Raw genomic sequence first — 10,368 nt, 5'->3', positions numbered from 1 at the left:
TCAGAATTGATAGAAGTGGTGGAAGGGAAGTAAAAGGCCAGGAAACATCTTAAATGACCAGTTAATGGTAACATGGCATCGGATTCATTTGCAAGGCAAGTGGAGAATTTCCTGCTTTTTTTTTTTTATTGTGAAGCATTTGGTGAGGATTTTTGTTTGTTTATTTCTGTTTTTTTTTTTTTTTTTTTTTTTTAGAGTTCTCTCCTTGTAACTTTATATATCTTTGGTTGAGCTGCCAAGAGCCTCTTCTTTGATAGATATTTTAGCCTGGTTGATTCTACAACTATTCCCACTGCTTTCTAAACTAAGAAAACCTAAAATTACTTTAGCCCAGCTGTTTTGCTTTTCATGTTCTGGATATGATTTAGGTTCTTGCGATAAGAAGCATATCATGCAATGAATAGAATAGTTGGTCTTGTGACATGCATTTTAAAAATGCAGTTTCTAACAGGGGCCATTGGACAGAATTTTTTGATACAAGGTGATGGATGTGTTCCTCAAAATCCTGTGTTATGCTATTTTATTGAGTTAAGGGCAACATATACAAAGATAGGAGAAAATCACACATTAAGCCTTTCCAATACCTGGCAGACTGAGCCCAGGAGAAAGGTGGGAGTGAATGGTATTATGTTCAGGGAAAGAGTGCCACCTATTGGTACTTGCTGCACTAGACTGTATTCATATACTTTGCATTCAGTTACCATTTGGTGTGAAGGATTGACAAATGGAAAAATTCTTATAAACTAATGCAGTTTTTATACTATACTTTTCTTATTATCTTATTTAAGCTCATTCATGCAATGGTAATATGCATTGTAGCAGGGGATACTGTTGTGGCAGCTTTCCAATTCGATAGGCAGCCACCTGATCTTGGCTAGAGTAGCAGTTGGAGGCCTGATTCTTTGGGGTGGCTTTTGGCCCATTCCTTCCTCAGGCCCAAATCTGTCTCATCAGCCCTTCCAAAAATTCTCTAAGCCATTTAATACCCTGCAATAAAACGCTTTCTGTTTAATTAGCTAGAATGGATTCTTTCTTCTTGCACTAAATATAGATAGAGTAAATATTAGCTGAAGGTCAGACTCTAAAGAAAATAGAAGGCTGAGATTGCTAAATTGATCTGGCAGGGCTTAAAAATAGTAAATATCCCTCCAGATACTTGAATTTAAGACCAGAGAATTATGCAATGGTAGTATATGGTACATATTTGTGAAAATTCTACTTATATTATTGCCTGGAGTCACTTAGAATGAAGCGCTTATTAAGTTATTATTAAGACTGTGGGTTGAGCTGGATATTTTTAGCTTCCTTAGAGGATTTATAGGAAAAATAAAATGATAAGCTTAGAGCTTTAAAAATCCTTGCTCATTGAATTATCACAAGATAAGAGGTCTTCTATGGTGCCCCTAATAGAATCCGATCCTTGAAGGCATAATATTAACATACAAAAACCAGAAACAGTCTGATCCTTTGAGTTGCCAAATTATCGATACAAAGTTAGATGAATTCATAGCCCCCCAAATGTCTTATTTAAGTGTGGGGCGTCTGTTGGGAAACAGTGGGACTCTAAGAATTGAAATGGGGTACTCTGGGGGATCCAGATACATCTTAGTGCCTGAAGTCTGAATGTCACTGAGCCTCTCTTGGCAGGAGAGGCAACCCCTCCCTATCTGATAGTGTTGCCCCTTCCTTGTCTGAAGTTGTTGTCACTTGAGGCAGTTGATGCATAATGTGATATTACACAGTATGTTCTTTATTGTATCTGACTTCTTATTCAACATATTTTTGAGAATCATCTATATTGCTGCATGTGTTAGTAATTGATCCCATTTATTGCTGAATAATATTCCATAAAATAAATATACCACAATTTGCTTATCCATTTCCTGTTGATGGACATTTGGGCTATTTTCAGTTTGGGAAAATATGAATAAACCTGCTATGAACATTTTTTGAAGTCTTCTTTTGACATACGTTTTTATTTGTCTTGTGTAAATATCTAGGAGTGGAATTGCTTGGTCATATAATAGGTGCTTAACTGCCAAAGAATTTTACAGAGTAGTTGTACAATTTATAGCAATTCAAGAGTCTGGTTGGTTCAAATCTTTGCCAACAATTGGTGTTGTCAAGTTTTTAAAATTTTAGTCATTCTACTGCGTCTGAAGTAGCATCTTTTTGTAGTTTTAACTGATTTCCCTGATTACTAATGATATTTAGCATACTTCATATGCTTACGGGCCATTCTTATATATTCTTTTTTGAAGTGTCCATTCAAGAATTTGCCCGTTTGTTTTAATTGGGTTTGTCTTAAGTAGTGAATTGTAAAAGTTCTTTATATAGTCTAAATGTTAATTTAATGATTAGTGATTTTTTGTGGTTTGTCAAAGAAAACTGTGACCCGCAAGGTCATAAAGATTTTCTCCCATTTATTTACAGGTGCTTTATATTTAAGAGCTCCTTCTATTATTGGTCATTCATGATGGCTTAGTATTAAAATTTCTACTCTTGCCTTCCTTTGGTTTATTTCTCTGCATATCTTCTTCCGTTCCTTAACTATCAAGCTTTTTAAAATCCCACTTCTTTCAAAGTTTTTTGTTTACTACATAATGCTGGATCTTGGTTTTATAAATTCAGTCTGACAATTTCTATTTTGGTAAGTTACCTTAACTCATTTACATTTATTTTAATAAATGAATAGATACAATTTTCTTTGGCAGGTATATAGAATTTATAAATTCTACTTTTTGTGCTTCACTTGGTATCTAATTTATTAAGGTCATTTAAATATTTTTTCTTTATAACGTTCTTGATATAAAATGTTCTTCCTTCTCCATATACCTGGCATGCAGGTATTTCCTGATTATTTAGTCTCTACCCCAACCTCCCAAAGCACAATTTTGGTATTATTTTGAGTTTAGTTATGTGTTCTTTTGAACTGTTTTTGTTTACTGCATATTTAGATAGTAGTCAATTTAGTAAGTTATTTTCTCACCTTTACATCATTAATAATGTTAATAAACTTTTATTAATTAGCATCCTTTTGGATTTATTTCTGTCCTTATTTGGCTATTTCCTCCATATATAATTTCATGTAGTTTTTTTTTTATTTTAAAACTTTTGAGACTTTGTGTGATTGAAAATAGTTTTATTTTGTCTATTTCTCTAAATGAGAATTTGCTAGTATAAAACTATGCCATTAACTTATTTTTATTTTTCCCCAGTAACTTGAAAATGATGTATCACTGTTTCCTTGCCTACAGTGTCAGTGATTCATCCTATCAATCTGATACTTGCTTTAAAGTCAGATCCACTCTCTAAGCTTGGAGAATTGCCACACTATTTTAGATATTCTTGAATTTCACTCTAATTTATCTAGATTGTGTGTGTGTGTGTGTGTGTGTGTGTGTGTGTGCATGACTGAGAGATTCTTTTGAAGTTTTTATCTTTCCTTAATTCTTAGGAACTGTGAATTTTTATTATTTAAAATATTTCCTTCTTTTTATGTTTTTTCTTCACATACTAGGACATCTGTCATTTCAATATTGCTGCATCTACTTCTACCACTTATATCTTTAACTTTTTTTCACATTATTTATCTGTTTCTAATACTTTCTAGGAGAATTTCTTGACCTGATCTTTTAACTTAGTGACTTGCTTTTTGGCCACTAAATTCATACTTGATATTTTCATTTTAGATATTCTGTATTTTATATATAACAGTTGGACTATCTTTTTTTATAAAGATCTGACTTCACTCCATGTTACAGTAGCCTTCCTGATCTCTTCGAGGAAGAGATTTATTTTGCTTATTTTAATTTCTTATTCTCTCAGGTTCATTAATTTTTCTTCACCTTTTATTATTACTCAGTTTGTTGTCTTTCTTCTCTAGGGTTTGTGTTCTTTGGAGGTCCCATTAGTTTTTCTGGTTAGATTATATTCCTTTTAGGAAAAGAGCAAAGGTGGATTAAAGTTTGATCCCTGGTTGGTGCATTTCTGCATAAGTTTAGAGTGGGGGATGAATGAGGAAGGCATATTAGGATGGTGAGAATCTGAAATAGGAATATATACTTCCATTTTTGACAATCCACATGACCGTGTCTTTAGTGGAATTTCCCATCATTCTCTGAAATTCCTTTTCTCTAAGGGTTAATTCCCAGGGTTTTAATTATTCAGATCTTAGAGTCTAGAGGGGGCTGTGGAGAGAATATCAAAGGCAACTGGATCTTCCTGCACCATTTTTTCGATTTTCCATCCCAACTTGATTGCAATCTTGATTTTAGGCTACTGTAACAGTCAGTGTTCTCCAGAGAAAGAGAAAAATTAGGATATATCTATAATAACTCTATCTCTGCCTCTGTCTCTATCTCTCTACTCACTGGTCTCTTTATCACTGGAAATATAGTCATCAGTGCCTTTAAATCTAATCTGATTAGAGAACCAATTCCAGAAATCACAGAACCAATTTTTAAAAACTCATTCTTAAGATTCTGTTCCTCTAGAACCACTGTTCTTGGTACCAAGCTCTGTATAAGTCAGCATTCTCTAAAGAAACAAAATCAATAGGAGACACACACTCTCACAGAGGGAGAGAGAGAATTGGTTCACATGATTGGGGGTTGTGAGGACTGGCAAGTCTGAAATGCACCCCACAACAAAGAATTATCCAGTCTAAAGTCAATACTGTCAGTGTTGGAAAACCCTGGTGTAAGGTGATATTTATAAGCTGGAATAACTCTACATAAAGCTAAGGGTGCAACATGAAGTATAAAACATTACCAAATGATCCTTTAATAAGCATATGATAGTTAAACTGTTATAGTTAAATTTGATCTTCTTAGACTGAAGTAATGTTCTAACACAAGAAATCTAGAATGTTGTAATTATATAATGGAATCTAACATTGCCAAATATTAACAAATAAAAATCTGGGGCAAAATAACATGTAATTTGTTTCTTTCTAATTATTTTTAAACATTAACTAATGCTTTCCTACAAAACAAAATAGTGTCAATGAATTTTGAGTCTAGGAGGTGACTGTAAAATTCTTTCTTTATATGATTACCCATTTTTTTTAAATAGAAACAAAGCAAATGTATCTTACCTTCCTCACCCTTTAGTCTATTATAAAAACAAAATCTGGTGGAAGCATAATTTGGAAAACACCAAAAATTTGAAGACTACCACCAATCACATTATGCAGATATGATGGCAATGTCATATTAATTATTTTTTAATTAATTTTTTATTTTTTTAATTTAATTATTTTTAAACTTTAATTATTATTAATATTTTGGTGTGTATCCTTGTTTTCCTTGTTATGTAAATATATAATATATCTCTCTATATTGTACTATTTATAATCTCTATATCTCTATATACTGAGCTACCTATAATAGCTAATATCTAAATATTGAGCTATTTTTAATATCAAGACATATTTATATGTATTATATTTAGAATATCCATTATGATATTAGAATATCTTTTTTATCCATTATATTTGGGACATTTTCCTATAACCTTATATTTTCTTCAAGGACATGATTTTAATGAGTATATCTTGTGGAGGTATAATGAATTCAACTGATCCCTTTTTATTAGATATTTCATTTCCTCTTCTTTCATAGTGATATAATCCTGTACTGTTTAGATCTGCCTCTTATATAATGTGTATAGCTTTATTATTTAGATCAATCTGAGAGCTTCTTTATAAATAAGGGATTCTTACATGTTTACATGCACTGATGTAACTGATGTTGGTCTGTCATTTTACGTATTTGAGTTTTTAATTTTCTTGTATTTCTTCTCTTTGACTATAAGTATTAATTTTCTTTTCTATTTTACCCTTTAATAATTTGTAGGTATTCTATTAGTGGCTATATTATGCTATTTTAAAATATCATTATTTAAACAATTTTCCTGAATTTTTTTCACTATAAAATTAAAACCATATATTACTTTCTTCTTCCTAGCTTATTTCTAGAGAGTGAAATTATATAAATCTCGCACATTAGACAAACTCATACAAGGACATTTAGAATTAATGGATTTTCTCAGAATATTTACATTAGAAAGTGGGAAATAAATGAAATTTTTACACTGAAAATCTGTCCCCTATTTAATAATGTGATCCCTTTTAATTTTCAAAGAATTTTAGTAAACTTTTTTTTTTTTTTTTTTTGCGGTACGCGGGCCTCTAACTGTTGTGGCCTCTCCCATTGCGGAGCACAGGCTCCGGACGCGCAGGCTCAGCGGCCATGACTCACGGGCCCAGCCCCTCCGCGGCACGTGGGATCCTCCCAGACCCGGGCACGAACCCGTGTCCCCTGCATCGGCAGGCGGACTCTCAATCACTGCGCCACCAGGGAAGCCCTTTAGTAAACTTTTTGTATTCATAAGTCCTAGAATATATTACTAGAAAATTAGAAATACAAAATATTAAGATTTTTAGTTTTTGTATACCAGTCTTGAAGAATCACTTTATTTTTATGTTTCTACTGTAACTATTGATGATTATACTATGTGTGTAAGATTCTGAGGGAAATGGTAGTAGGTTCTACTCTAATGTATATTAATCTCTTTTAAGAAACATTTTATTGTTTTTTCATATGTCTATACATAAGAATTATGTACAACTACCTTCTATTTTCCACCCTCCAATTCCTGTAAATTTGAGAATTATGAATGAAAATCGATGTAAAAGTTATTGTTCTTTCACTTCTATTATTTTAGCAAATACATCCCTTTTGGTGGGTAGAAATCCTTGCTTTAATCTTTCATTTCAAATGAGGTCTACTCTTTGGCTCAAAATGAATTATCTTTTGGGACAAATTATTTTCATCTGTCCCAATGTGTTGAATTCAATCTTGATAATGGTGGTAATAATAAAATATTATTACAACTGCTTTTTGAGGAATAAGGTCATCTTTAAAGTGTTGTTTGAATTTTAAACTGTATTAAAACAACAGCTCAATTGGGGATTATAAAACTTAAGAAGTTAAGTACTTACAAAATTATGGAAAATATTCTGATTGAATATTTCCATAATAAAGGAAAGTTAAATATTCTTTCATTATGAATGACTAATTAAAATAAATTATTTAAGAAAAAACAGTATGCATTTATCAGAAATTTAGTTTATGTGTTATATTCTTTTTTTGTTATTGTTGTTAACCAGCACCATGATTTTTCAAATTTATTTCCAAACTGATCATGAACCAACTGTCTGTAATGAATAAACAGCTGATACATTGTATTATTATGAATATAAAGAAATAAGAATAAATTTTCCATAAACATTAAACTTCTGGGTGATTTAAAAAATTTGCACAGGAAGATAATGGCACCATATCTTGGTGGAGTTTTTTTTAATGTAGGTATTTAAACTCCCACAGCCTACTTCCCTCCTAAGAAATACAAACTTGTTTGGATGTCAAGAATGCTCTTGCTCATGAATCACACTACAATTGTTATCTGCCTTCTGTGTTTTAATGGATGTGGGGTTGCTCTGCTCTAAGTGTCTTAGGCCTGGTCTAGAGCAAAGCATTCACCACCGGAACAATCTACTGGTATAAACAGAACCCCAACTCCTTAAATGCTGGAAGATAATGGAAGTCTGGGAAAATCACTTTGGATGGGTATTGAGAGTAGGCATACAGTGCTGAAGCCAGCAGTGGGGCTCATGCAGAACATGTGGGTCAGGATCACTGTGGTTGTCAACAGGTGAGGGGCCAATCCTACAGAAGTACAGGGAGCCTGAGTGGCAACTTCCCAGCTGCTGTGCTCTCAAGGCCTGAGTGCTCTCAAGGCACCCAAGTCAGTGTCTGTAAATGCACAGCCCTTCCTACAGCATAGTCTTCCCTTCTTTGCAGGGAGCTCTTCAGTTCTTGGGTAAGTACATTAGAATTCTTCTTTGTAATAACTGCCCCTTTACTTAAGCCTGTTTCTTGTCTCCAAAACTTTGCTCTCTACATCTTATCCAGTTTTTGTTTACTTGTGTCTTAGTAAATACAAACTATTTACTCATAAAAGTTCTCAAATGAAAAGTAGAAAGTCACCTAGTCAAACAATAAACTTCTTTATTGGGAAGAAATTTGCTAGTCTATTCTATGTAGGCTCTATGGACGATTTTGATCTGGACATACCAAGTGTTTCTTACGTATTTCTCCTACTTTAAATTCACAAAGACATAATAAGAATTCAAGTGCTTATTGCTCCCTGCATTGACTATTGCAGTTGTCTTCTTACTGGTCTCTGCCATTATTTTCTCCTACCTTCAATTTATTCCACACACTGATGACATTTTACATTTTCTAAAGCAGAAACACTTGGCATTCTTGAATGCCAGGCAAGGAAATCTAAACTCCTTGCCTGGCATTCAAGAATCTACTCAGTTTGTCACCGCCTTGCCGTTCATGGCTTGCTCTCCACTGTCATACTTGGTATGCGTCATGCCCTAGAGGAAGGTGAGCTTGGTGAAGCTGCACATGCCCTTCATTTCCTTGTCATTGTCCTTGAGGTTAAGCAGTTCTTTCCACTAGACATGTTTCTCTCTTCCCTTTTATGCTCTCTCCTTTTTGAAAACTTTTTAAACTTTAAAACACAGCTCAAATGATTAATTCTTCTTTAAACTTTCCAGGATAATTTCCAATCACTATTCATGTCTCTCACTTTGGGGGATCCCTCAGGATGTCTCATTCTTCCTTTATTGAAATGTTTTATTCTTATATCTAAGTTTCCCTACTGGGTGTTACGCTTTGTGAAGCAGATCCTGGATCTCATTTTTTCTTATCACAGTAACTAGCAAAATATCTGGCTCATAGTAGGTCTTTAATATACATTGATTTTCATTAAAGATTATAATGATATATATTTATATGTTTTGAATATTAAATTAAAAATTAATTAATTATATTTTTAGTAAAGTGTTATTTCATAAGAGCAAGTATTTCTTAATATCCAAAATGTCAAGTTGTTTCCTCCTGATAAAAACAAAAAGCACTATTGTTAGGAGACACAAACATAGTACAAATTAACATAGAAAGTTAAAGGATTATATTTTTAAATTAATAATGCTGAATATGTACTATAAACATATTGTTACTTGATAATTATATCTTATTTAAGCTAAATCCAAGAAAAATTTAAAAAATATCCTTATTTCAAAACAGTAAGGTATTAGAATTGAGTTTGGGGATTATGTTTACAATTATGTTATTGTGTTTAATATTTTGAAATGGCAAGATATGCTTTGTATTTGGAGATTTTTTTTCCTAATACTTTTCTCTAAGATGCTTGATTTAACTCAGTAACTATCCCTTTTCCTCTGTACTAGCATCACTTAAGGTTATATGAATTTTTGTTTTATTCAAGTTGCATCACTAAAACATGAGCATTTAAGTTCTTAAGTTTGCTTTTATTCTTTGGTGCATTGTGCATGCCTATGTACATTCATGTGAAGTGATTTTTTAGGAGGTAAGACAATCTAGTGTTTGGTCAAGAAATTTTACATCAGTCCAAAAATCAACTATGAGGGTGGATGGAAACAAGATAGATGTGTGTGTGTGTGTGTGTGTGTGTGTGTATAGATAAGTGAAGAGAGGAACAGAGTTGTATTGAACTAAAAACACATCAGAATGAAAATAGACTTCAAAATGACTGGCTCAGAGGAGAGTGATACTGTTAACAAATTAGGTTCATTTTGCCCAATGCACAGCAAGCCAAAACGCTGGGACGCTGAGGTTTACTGCAAAGAGAGTCTTGATTCCTAAAGCAACCAAGCAAAGAAACTGGAGAATAAGCCTCAAATCAGCCTCCCTGAAGGCAAGGGGCTCGGGGTATTTTGAGGATAAAGAATCAGGTTGAGGTGTGGGGAGCATGTGGAAACGTGTTGGAAAAGGGAGCAGTAATTGTGTAACTATTATAGTCAGCTGTGTCTAGTTTCTGTAGCTCAAACCAGACACAGCTGACTCCAAGTTCCTGGAAAACAACTCAGGCAAACATCTTACTGTTTAGGCTATGTGCTGCCTGAAGGACAGGCAAGTCTTTTATAGCAGCAATTAAAACAACCTTGATTAGTGAAGGCAGGTTACAGGTAAAACGGATTTCACTAATGATAACCCACAGTTTCAACATCACCAAGATGGTGCCGTAGGTCATTCCTGAATTTGCTCTCCTTACAAGGAGAATGACCAACAGCTAACTACTCATAGACAAGATGCCACTGAGAAAATCCTAGAACACAGGGCGAGGCTGAAGCACCCTTTGAACTACAAAGATGAAGGCAGATGGCATTCTAAAGGTAAGAGGAGCAGCTACACACTGACCGCATTTGTCCCTCCCCCAGGCTAGCACCATACTGTGATGGAGGTC

This window comes from Stenella coeruleoalba (assembly GCF_951394435.1).
Source record: "Stenella coeruleoalba genome assembly, chromosome: 2".
NCBI lineage: Eukaryota > Metazoa > Chordata > Mammalia > Artiodactyla > Delphinidae > Stenella > Stenella coeruleoalba.
This window is presented reverse-complemented; position numbering follows the sequence as displayed.